The sequence below is a fragment of the Saccopteryx bilineata genome, chromosome 2 (assembly GCF_036850765.1).
Source record: "Saccopteryx bilineata isolate mSacBil1 chromosome 2, mSacBil1_pri_phased_curated, whole genome shotgun sequence".
In the NCBI taxonomy this organism is placed as follows: domain Eukaryota; kingdom Metazoa; phylum Chordata; class Mammalia; order Chiroptera; family Emballonuridae; genus Saccopteryx; species Saccopteryx bilineata.
In genome coordinates, this window is record NC_089491.1 from 204,464,258 (window position 1) to 204,476,757 (window position 12,500).

Here is a 12,500-nt window from a genome sequence, read left to right on the forward strand (position 1 = left end):
TACTAAAATAAAAGACTTGATATGTACAAGAAAAATGATCGTGGAGGAAACAAAGAAGAAAATGCATTCCATGTAGTAGTAAAACATTGTATCCAATTGTTGCATGTCAGAACATGGAAGACAAAGCTTGTGTCCAGGTAACTGTTAGCTCCTGGGTAAGAGGAAGAACACAGAAGTGCAGCAGTGTATGTAATGGCTGTTGGCTGGGCTTTGCAAGTTATTACAAAAATAAAGATGGATTCTGGCAAGCATTAGCTGGATCAAAGGCAGAAATGAGAGAAAATAAAGCGGACCTAGTAATGTGGATTTCTACCAAAAAAAGCATGTTGTCTCTAGCCCCAAACTGCAAACAAAAGAATTGTACAGAGACATTAAGTTAACAAACATTCAACAAAACCTTCCAGGTGATTACAGTACTTGAGGCGGGGAAAGTTTTCAAAGGGAGGTTTCCCACCTCTTATTGAAAATAAGCTTCAGGTTGCCAACATCAAATTGAAGTAGAAAGGCACCGGCTTGCGAAAGCAAGGAGCTCCTGGAGACTTGAAAGCTAGGTATTTGAGAGTATGGGTGTGGTTACTAGCATGTGGAATTGACTGGAAATGAACAGAGAAGAAGCCTCTTAAGGTTTGAGAGAAATGTACTGCCAAGGAAACCACAAGCCTGAACTGAAGGGCCTTTGACTGAACCAGGCTGAAAATGGCCTTTGTACGCACAGCCCTGTGTGAACGAGGGACCCCAAGAGGCTGTGCAGTCTGAGGAGACTGATTTTCAGATACAGACAAAGAAGGGAATGGGAGAAAAGAACCTGATTAGGGTGGAGACTGAGGACTGAAGCCACACACAGGTACGGAGCCTTCACTGTGTGCGCTCAACAGGACTTGAGAATTTACCTGGGCTGCCAATTCTGTCACATGGGTTTCCTTTCTAAAAGTGAGTGTATTTCAATTTTCCTGGCCCCTTCACATCTTTATGTAGAGTGTGTGTGTGTGTGTGTGTGTGTGTGTGTGTGTGTGTGTTTAGGGGCATGCAATTTGGCTTTTAAATTCACTGGTCTCCAGACCAAGAGAAGCTGCATTTATATGGACTCAGTATAGATACTGGTAGACCCTGCTTGGGCTTGATCTTCACCTAGGCTCACTGGACCTGAGACTGGGCACTAGGTGGGCTTCAGGCTGTCTCCATGTGAGTTGCTGAGTATGTTTTAGGTGTAGGAAAAAGAAAAAGAACTGAATAGTTAGTGAATAGGTGATAAGGATTGCTAGTCTTCACCATGATTAATTCTTTTCCCTAAATCAATTTTTAACAAAGAGTTTCTATTTGGAAAACTCACTTGGGATTTTGTCCAGTAAATATTGGTGTAGACCACTTAAATGAGAAGATGAAAGCTGATCAGACTAAAGACTATTTAATATAGATTCAAGCCAGGAGAAAGCTTGAGTTTCTGTTTAGCAAATTTTGATTTTCTAAACCTGTATTTTATGCCCAAAACTATTATTCTCAAATAATGAAAAGTAAGTAATCTGATTCAAAACATGGCATTTTTAGTATTTTAAATAACCCCCCCAAAATTGATTAATGCTGTATGCATTTTCTTTTTAGTACAAGATATTGATTTTTGTCTATAATTATGGATAAGTAAAAAGTTACATGGAACATGATTTAATTAGGCTAATCTCATTTTTAAAGTTAATTTATTTTTACCTGAAGACACCAGAGTAACTTGTTAAATATTTTTTAAAGAATTCAAACAAACAACAATGTTTACATTAGGAAAATAAAGCGTTCATTTATTAAAAAGGTTCAAAGGCTTATCAAGGTGATCATTCGTAAGTTATATAAATGTCTTACCACTATGTTGTACATCTGAAACTAATATTATATGTCATCTGTAACTGAAAAACAAAAAACTATATTATAAAAAAGGTTCAAAGAATACAAATCTGCAATTAACATCAATATAAATTATGTGCAGGTCTAATGTATAATGATGAGTCAAGAATCTCTATCCACCATATGACTACACCAGAATATTTCTTTTTATGCTTACTTACTGACACAGACTTTAATGAAGAATGTAGTTTCATAGGAAAGGTAACAAAGAATGCTAAAGTTGGACAATATTCACTGAAGGAGAACTTGGGAAACTAAAACAGTTCTACAGGAACAAAGTAAAACAAATTCAACAGATAAAACTGAACTCTAATGTGTTTCTTAAGAAACATACACACATATCATTTTCCTTCATATGCATGGTCATTTCTATGCTGTATATAGATAACTATCAAATTTCCATATTTGCAAATTAAAATTTGCACATAAAATTGCCTGAATAATGAATATTCCCCAAGCTTTTTAGTATAATTTGCTAATGTTGACTCTTGTCGTCTTGTTTGAACTCAGCTCTTTTTTTGAAAGAAGTCTATTTTTCATCTCTTTCTCAAGAAGACTCAGATCTTATATACTACCTAGCCCACAATGTAAGACAGGTGGAAGTAAGTCACTCACTAGAAAATCCACTTAACATGAGTACTGTATTTTATGTCTTAGAACACTGGCAATGGGTCTGACTTTGAAGTCAATGAAGGACTATATGCTACTTAGAGAAAATAAATCTTTATTTTTTCTTCATTGAGCTACACCTCTCTGGTCTTCAAGCTCCATACAATAGTGAATACATTGATACTGCACTTGCAAGGTTGATGTTTCATTTCTAGGAAAAGAGTGTTTATGACAATTGGATAATTTGGTTCTCTTCTGATCAGAGAGGCTTTCTAAAGTGTACTTCAGTGGGAAAAAGAAAATGATCATTTATATTTAAGAGTAGGTTTGTATTGCTACTTTGCAATCTGAATTTACAAGTAGCTTTAAAAACCCAATATTTATGCTAATAATGATTATAGTAACAAATCTAAACAATACCATTTTTAATTCATGAATTACAGTCATTACAAATCATTTGTAGATATTTCCTAGTGAAGCAGAATGTTTCTTTCCTTTTTATGGCATCCCACAAACTATCAATGTAATAATTTTGCTATAAGGATAATTCTTTGTTGAGATGAAGTGAATGACATTCTTTGCTATAATAATAAATAAAGCTTAGTGAGCCACAGTCTTCATGTCACTGAAAACAAAACAAGATTATATTTGAATTTAGGACAAATAGTTCACTTTAAAGGTTTTACCTTAAATCTTGAAGTTAAAACAATAAGGACAACTAGTGAGCGTGTATATATATATATATATATATATATATATATATATATATATATATATATATATAATGTACTACACCTTCCTCTACCTCCTTTAACTTGGTTGGGGGTGAACACACAATATGGTATACAGGGATGTGTTGTAGAATTGAGCACTGAAACCTGTATAATTTTGTTAACTAGTGTCACCCCAGTAAAATTCAACTGAAAAAAAGGAAGCACTGCATGGAGCTAACTTGAGGAAAGTGGCAACCAGTTAAGAATTAAGGCAGTAGATTCCTATTGTAGTAAATTTTCAAATTATTGCGTTTAACCTTTTCTAGATTTATCACTACTGTTTACTTGAGCTGGTTTAGACAGATGTAATTTCTCTGCATCTTAAGTGCTTAATGAAAAATGTCTCTTTATTTTAAAGAGAGAGAAAACTGTGTATTTGAAATAGTTTCACTTTGATAGCTATTTTATCCATGTTCCAAACTCTAATAGAACATGTAAACTAATTAATCTGAATTTTGCAAGCATACATACAAATTGAAACTTTCTCTCTTTCCCTCTCAACCAAATCTTTCTGTTTAACCAAAATAAGCAAAAGCAGAATATTTATTTTTATTTGGGAACACGATCAAAATTAAAGCAAAAGAACCAAATGCCAGCTTTGCCTTGGACTATACACAATTTCTGGGAGAATTAATGAAAAAAAATCTGGTTTAATAGGTTAATTGAGAGGCTCAGAATATGTTCCTTATGAATATTGATGAATTTACAGAAATGAGAAATGCTAAAATTGAAGTTACTTCAAAATGTTTTCTTACCTCAGAACTCTATACTTGAACTTCCTTGGCTCCCCTGCAGTCTGTTCTTTCTGCCCTTTGATAGTGATGGGATCTAACTGCTTGTTCTGCTAGAACGTATTGTAAAATGTATTTTAGATTACTATAGTAACTAAAATTTTAATAGCTTAGATGCTCAAAACCAAGTGCAGGACTATGGCACATCTTTAAGAGAGTTTTCATAGAAATAACTAAAGAATTATTAAATAATAAGTGGGAAGAAACATTAGCGGCATTTCAATTAACTTAAGGAAGAGAAGTTTTTGTTGCCAAAGGTCATTGAAGGGCATGAAGAGATTTAAGGTAAACATTAAAGACAATTTTGTAATTATGAAATGTATTATGAGCAAAAAGTGTTCTTTCTCTTTTGTGGTAAGGATAGTAGTAGAGGCGGTGGTGTTAGGGCAATAACATCTATTGAGCACTTACTATGTATGAAGCATTATGCTGAGCACTTTACAGTAATTCTTGTTTAATCCAGTCCTTGCTGTAATTCTGTAGTATGTTTTATCCTCATGTTACAGATGAAGAAACTGAATCTTAGTGAAGTTCACTTTTCCCAGGTTCCACTGCTAGAAGGATATGGAGTTGAAACTAGAGCAGTCAAATCAGAAAATGTTACTTAAATTCTCTGGGTCTTAGATTTTTTCCTGCAGAATAAAAATAAGATGTATCTCTTATGATGTTGGTAGTAAAAAAATAAGCATGCACATCTAGAAGCACTAACATGTACTTAATGAATATTATTTATCCTTCTTAATCAACTATGAACATATGGCTAAAAGTCTGTCATTTCTAACACTGCACTTAAATTATAAGCATATCCTGTTACTGAACTATGAGCTCTGGAAAGAGTTGTCTGGAACCAAGTTAATAGTCCTTCAGTGTCCCCTTCTCTTGCCCTTAGTATATACACAACCCAGTACATAAGAAACATGCATTGGATGTTGTTGCCTCAGTGAAAAAAGAGTGGGAGACTGGGTATGGATGTACAGCCATCTAGTGTAGGTTGGAAAGCAGTTGGACATTTTTCAGATTTTTATATTTGCTTGCTATTTAATTCAGAAATTTCACTTCTAAAAATGTGTCTTAAGGAAATAATGAGGTTTGTGTATGAAAATGTATTTTCTTTTTTTTTAATAATTTTATTTTTTTAATGGGGCGACATCCATAAATCAGGATACATATATTCAAAGATCAACAAGTCCAGGTTATCTTGTCTTTCAATTATGTTACATACCCATCACCCAAGGTCAGATTGTCCTCTGTCACCTTCTATCTAGTTTTCTTTGTGCCCCTCCCCCTCCCCCTTTCCCTCTACCTTTCCGCCCTCCCCCCATAACCACCACACTCTTATCAATGTCTCTTAGTTTCACTTTTATGTCCCACCTACTTATGGAATAATGCAGTTCCTGCTTTTTTCTGATTTACTTATTTCGCTTCCTATAATGTTATCAAGATCGCACCATTTTGCTGTAAATGATTCAATGTCATCATTTCTTATGGCTGAGTAGTATTCCATAGTGTATATGTGCCACATCTTCTTTATCCAGTCATCTATTGATGGGCTTTTTTATTGTTTCCATGTCCTGGCCACTGTGAACAATGCTGCCATGAACATGGGGCTGCATGTGTCTTTACGTATCAATCTTTCTGAGTTTTGGGGGTATATATCCAGTAGAGGGACTGCTGGGTCATAAGGTAGTTCTGTTTTCAGTTTTTTGAGGAACCACCATACTTTCTTCCATAATGGTTGTACTACTTTACATTCCCACCAACAGTGTATGAGGGTTCCTTTTTCTCCACAGCCTCTCCAAAATTTGCTATTACCTGTCTTGATAAGAATGCTAATCTAACAGGTGTGAGGCGGTATCTCATTACAGTTTTGATTTGCATTTCTCTAATAACTAAAGAAGATGAGCATCTTTTCATATATCTGTTGGCCATTTGTATTTCTTCCTGGGAGAAGTGTTTGTTCATGTCCTCTTCCCATTTTTTTATTGGATTGTTTGTTTGTTTGTTGTTGAGTTTTATGAGTTCTTTGTATATTTTGGATATTAGGCCTTATCTGAGCTGTTGTTTGAAAATATCATTTCCCATTTAGTTGGCTGTCTGTTTATTTTGTTATCAGTTTCTCTTGCTGAGCAAAAACTTCTTACTCTAATGTAGTCCCATTCATTAATTTTTGTCTTCACTTCTCTTGCCATTGGAGTCACATTCATAAAATGCTCCTTAAAACCCAGGTCCATGAGTTTAGTACCTATGTCTTCTTCTATGTACTTTATTGTCTCAGATCTTATGTTTAGATTTTGATCCATTTTGAGTTAATTTTAGTACAGGGGACAAACTGTATTCCAGTTTCATTCTTTTGCATGTGGCTTTCCAGTTTTCCCAGCACCATTTATTGAAGAGGCTTTCTTTTCTCCATTGTATGTTCTTGGCCCCTTTATAAAAATTATTTGACTATATATATGTGGTTTTATTTCTGAACTTTCTATTCTTTTCCATTGGTCTGAGTGTCTACTTTTCTGCCAATACCATGCTGTTTTGATTGTCGTGGCCCTATAATAGAGTTTGAAGTCAGGTATTGTAATGCCCCCAGCTTCATTCTTTTTCTTTAGGATTGCTTTGACTATTCGGGGTTTTTTATAGTTCCATATAAATCTGGTGATTTTTTGCTCTATTTCTTTAAAAAATGTCATTGGAATTTTGATGGGAATTGCATTAAATTTGTATATTGCTTTGGGTAATATGGCCATCTTGATTATATTTATTCTTCCTAACCAAGAACAAGGAATATTCTTCCATCTCATATCTTTCTCGATTTCTCTTAACAATGGTTTATAGTTTTTATTATATAAGTCCTTTACATTCTTTGTTATGTTTATTCCTAAGTATTTTATTTTTTTTGTTGCAATCGTGAAGGGGATTATTCTTTTGAGTTCGTTCTCAGTTGTTTCATTGTTGGCATATAGAAAGGCTATTGACTTCTGTATGTTAATTTTGTATCCTGCGACCTTACTGTATTGGCTTATTTTTTCTAGTAGTCTTTTTGTGGATTCTTTGGGGTTTTTGATGTATAGGATCATATCATCTGCAAAAAGTGATACCTTTACTTCTTCTTTTTCGATATGGATGCATTTTATTTCTTTGTCTTGTCTGATTGCTCTGGCTAGAACCTCTAGTACCACATTAAATAAGAGTGGAGAGAGTGGACAACTCTGACTTGTTCCTGATTTAAGGAGAAAAGCCATCAGTTTACTGCCATTTAATATGATGTTAGCTGATGGTTTATCATATATGGCCTTTATCATGTTGAGATATTTTCCTTCTATATCCATTTTGTTGAGAGTCTTAAACATAAAATTGTGTTGTATTTTATTGAAAGCCTTTTCTGCGTCTATTGATAAGATTATGTGGTTTTTGTTCTTTGTTGTGTTGATATGGTGTATTACGTTAACCGTTTTATGTATGTTGAACCATCCTTGAGATTTTGGGATGAATCCCACTTGATCATGATGTATTATTTTTTTAATATGTTGTTGTATTTGATTTGCTAGTATTTTGTTTAGTATTTTAGCATCTGTATTCATTAGAAATATTGGTCTGTAGTTTTCTTTTTTTGTGCCATTCTTGCCTGGTTTTGGTATGACGGTTATGTTGGCCTCATAAAATGTGTTTGGAAGTATTGCTTCTTCAATTTTTTGGAAGACTTTCAGTAGCATAGGAACCAAGTCTTCTTTGAATGTTTGATAAAATTCGCTGTTATAGCCGTGAGGGCCTGGACTTTTATTTTTGGGGAGGTTTTTAATGGTTTTTTCTATTTCTTCTCTACTAATAGGTCTGTTTAGGCTTTCTGCTTCTTCTTGACTCAGTCTAGGAAGGTTGTATTGTTCTAGGAATTTACCCATTTCTTCTAGATTGTTGAATTTAGTAGCATAAAGTTTTTCATAGTATTCTACAATATTTCTTTGTATATCTATGGTGTCCGTGGTGATTTCTCCTCTTTCATTTTGGATTTTGTTTATATGAGTTCTTTCTCTTTTTTCCTTGGTAAGTCTTGCCAAAGGTTGGTCAATTTTGTTGATCTTTTCAAAGAACCAGCTCTTTGTTCTATTAATTTTTTCTATAGATTTACTGTTCTCTATTTCATTTATTTTTGCTCTGATTTTTATTATTTTCTTTCTTTGGTTGGTTTTGGGTTTTCTTTGTTCTTCTTTTTCTAGTTCCTTAAGGTGTGAAGTTAAGTGGTTCACTTGGGCTCTCTCTTGTTTGTTCATATATGCCTGAAGTGATATGAACTTCCCTCTTATCACTGCTTTTGCTGCATCCCATAGATTCTGATATGTCATATTGTCATTTTCATTAGTCTGTATATATCTTTTGATCTCTGCACTTATTTCTTCTTTGACCCATTCATTTTTTAAAAGTATGTTGTTTAGTTTCCACATTTTTGTGGGATTTTTTTTCCTCCTTTTTGCTGTTGAATTCTAGTTTCAAGGCTTTATGATCAGAAAATATGCTTGGTACAGCTTTGATTTTTCTGAATTTGCTGATGTTGTTTTTGTGGCCCAACATATGGTCAATTCTTGAGAATGATCCATGTACACTGGAGAAAAATGTATACTCAGTCACTTTGGGATGAAATGTCCTGTAGATGTCTATCATATCCAGGTGCTCTAGTGTTTTGTTTAAGGCCACTATATCTTTGTTGATTCTCTGTTTGGATGATCAATCTAGAGCCATCAGCGGTGTATTGAGGTCTCCAAGTATGATTGTATTTTTGTCAGTTTTTGTTTTAAGGTCAATAAGTAGCTGTCTTATATATTTTGGTGCTCCTTTCTTTGGTGCATATATATTAAGAATTGTTATGTCTTCTTGATTCAGCGTCCCCTTAGCCATTATGAAATGGCCATTTTTGTCTCTGAGTATTTTGCTGTCTTGTAGTCAACATTATCAGATATGAGTATTGCTACGCCTGCTTTTTTTGGGATGTTATTTGCTTGGAGTATTGTTTTCCAGTCTTTCACTTTGAATTTATTTTTATCCTTGTTACTTAGATGAGTTTCCTGTAGGCAGCATACCATTGGATTTTGTTTTTTAATCCATTCTGCTACTCTGTGTCTTTTTATTGGTGAGTTTAATCCATTTACATTTAGTGTAATTATTGACACTTGTGAGTTCCCTATTGCCATTTTATATCTTGCTTTCTGTTAGTTTTGTGTTTTGTTTGATCCTTCTCTTTCATTTTGCTACCTATTTTTTTATTTGGTTGTATTCCATACATCTTTCCTCTGTTGCTATCTTTTTATCTCATGTGCTTCTGTGATGGTTTTTTCAATGGTGGTTACCTTTAAGTAATGAAAAGGGTTCCTACCCTGTTTATTGTAACGCACTATTTTGTGAGTACTTTTGCACTCCATCGTCCTTTGCTACTGTTAATCTCTATCCTCTCCCCCCTTTCTTTTTGTTGTTGTCACAGTTTAAATTTGGTTTTATTGTGTTCTTCTTGGAGCTCTTACTTGTGGCTTTATTTTTTTTTTCTTTGTATCTGATTGGAGAACCCCCTTTAGTAATTCCTGGAGTGGGGGTTTTCTGACGATAAATTCCCTCATCTTTTCTGTATCTGTGAATGTTTTTATTTCTCCTTCATATTTGAAGGATAGCTTTGATGGGTATAGTATTCGTGGCTGAAAGTTCCTCCCTTTCAGGACTTTAAATATTGGGGTCCACTCTCTTCTAGCTTGTAGAGTTTCTGCTGAGAAATCTGATGATAACCTAATGGGCCTTCCTTTATATGTTGTATTCTTCTTTTCCCTGGCTGCTTGAGAATTTTTTCTTTGCCATTGGTTTGTGTCAATTCATTATTATGTGCCTTGGAGTAGGTTTGTTGAGGTTAAGAAAAGTCAGAGTTCTATTTGCTTCATGAATTTGAGGCTTTAGTTCTTTCCACAGGCTTGGGAAGTTCTCATCTTTTATTTGTTTGAGTATGTTCTCCATTCCATTTTCTCTCTCTTCTCCCTCTGATATACCTATTATTCTTATGTTATTCTTTCTGATGGAGTCAGATCATTCTTGTAGGGCTATCTCATTTTTTTAAATTTTTGAGTCTCTTTCTTCTTCTCTCTGTTGTGCCTCAAGTTGCTTGTCTTCTATTTCACTAATTCTCTCGTCTATCTGGCCTGTTCTATTAGCTAAGCTTGTTACCTCGTTTTTCAGCTCGTGAATTGAGTTTTTCATCTCTGTTTGATTTGTTTTTATAGTTTCAATTTCCTTGGACATATATTCTTTGTGTTCATTGAGTTGTTTTCTGAGCCCCCTAAATTGCCTTTTTGTGTTTTCTTGTATATCTCTGAGTATTTTTAGGATTTCTATCTTGAATTCTCTGTCATTTAGCTCCAAGGTTTTTAATATATTAATTTTTTTCCATAGATTTTTCCTCATCTAGCTGTGTTACCTCTCTTTCTTTTGTATCCATGATATTCGATTTTCTCTTCCTTAATGGCATCTGAGGGTGGTTTGTGATAGTATTAATGAGATTTAATAAAGAATAAAAAGTTAAAAAAATAAAAAATCGAAAAAAGTTATTTTTTTAAATTAGTAATGAAATAAAGAAAAATACAATAATATAAAAATTTAAAAATTTTTTTTTTTAAAAAGGAAATTATTCCCCCCCTCCTTTTTTTCTCTCCTCTCCTCTCCCCTCTTTCTTGAGAAAATTTTATGGTGAACTGTGAATTATAATGTATTTAATAGAACAAACAATGCCTGTAATGGAGGGCTTGAATTGGGGAAAAGTAATAAAGGGGCAACAAAAAAAAAAAATAATTAATTAATTTAAAAAAATAAAAAAGTGTGCTATGGACCCACAAAAAGCAAATAATAAAAAAATTTGCATCAAGAATAAAATGATTTGCATTTAGGTTTTGGTTGACTATGAGTTTGATGAGAGGAATAAGAGGGAAACAGGAAAATGGGGGGACAAATTAAAAAATTACTATTGTATTTAGGGGAACAAGAGCTTGATAAAATGGAGAGCCAGGGATGGGAGCACTGCTAGTGAGTTAAAAAGGTGAAGTAAAACCCCCCCAAAATTCCACAAACATAAGTTTGAGTCCCAGATAAGATAATTTGTTCGTTATTTAGGTTTGAATGAGAGGAGACATAAAGGAGAAAGGAAGAAACTAATATAGAGGGAGAAAAGAAAGAGAGAGAGAGAAAAAAAAGAGGGAACCACTAAAAGAAGAAAAAAGAAAAAAGAGGAGAGAGAGAGAGAGAGAGTTAAGGGTATTGGAGTGCAACCCTCATAGAGAGAAAGAAAGAGGAAAGAAAAGATAATGGGAAATGTAACACTTATGTGTAGTGTAGTTCATGGAGAGGAGAGAGCAAGACCAGTAGAGAGTTAAACGACCAAATTGAAGGAGGAAAAAAAAAATCAAGGATGAAGATAAGAGAAACAAACGAACAAATATAATAAAATGGGATAGGTTATAAAGTCTGTGGATTATTCTTGATTTTGAGAGGTTATCTTCTTGCTTTTTCTTTTCTCTCCCTCTTCCTGATCGGTGACTCTGTACCCCGGGTTCTACCCCTTTGGCATGCTCAGATAGAGGTTTGCAGTTGATAAGTCTTTATGGCAATGTCATGTATTGTGCTTTAATCACGTTGGCAGTCGAGGCTCATTAGCATTTATAGGCTCCGACAGTGAGAGAGTCCGTGTTCCTGGAGCCTCTCTCCTAGTCTTTCCTTCCTCAATTAGTAGCCTGATAATCCAGCTATGGGGTTGCTGCTGCCTCTGCCTGGATAGGAAGAGGCTCAAAGAGCTGGCCACTCCCCACTCTATTCCCACTCAGCACAGGGCTCTGGGTAAGGCTCAGTCAGTCAGAGCTGCTAGCATAATCAGGCGGGGTTTCCGCCCACTCAAAGACCTCTGGCTCTGCCACTCTGTCCGGTAACACGGGCGGGCACCCACTCCCGGGGCGTTTGGAGGAAACTCTCCTTCACTATCTGCGCGCGCAGACCAGGATGTCAGACCGAAAGTCTCGCCCTCTGAGTGAAACCCCCCGCCTGCACTGAAAAGTTTCAGTGTTGGAATTGGCTCTGGTTTCTTCCCCGTGTGCGGCTTTTTTAAGGCACTGGGGCGGCCTGAGATTCCACTTTAGGCCCACACAAAGGCCTCTGACTGACTCTGCCTCTCTGTGGGGATAACACGGGCAGGCACTGCCGAGGCACTCGGAGGAATCTCTCGCTCACTATCTGCATGCGCAGACCAGGATATCAGACCAGCAAGGATATCAGAGGGCCTCACCCTCTGCGTGAAACCCCCACCCATACGAAAAAGTTCCAGCGTTGGAATTAGTTCCTGCTCCCTCCCGGTGTGCAGTTCTCCCAGGGCGCTGGGGTGGCCCGGAGGCTTTCGGCCCACACAAAGGCCTCTGACTCTGCCTCTCTGTGG

General features: G+C 35.5%; 1 long non-coding RNA gene across 1 annotated transcript in view; it reads left to right on the plus strand.

Moving 5' to 3' along the window:
* Positions 1-582: 582 nt before the first annotated feature.
* Positions 583-12,500, plus strand: part of LOC136323114 (uncharacterized) — a 64,908-nt gene continuing 52,990 nt past the window's right edge. Inside the window, exon 1 of the long non-coding RNA XR_010728917.1 lies at positions 583-844. This is a non-coding gene — a long non-coding RNA (uncharacterized lncRNA). The remainder of the gene's footprint in view (positions 845-12,500) is intronic.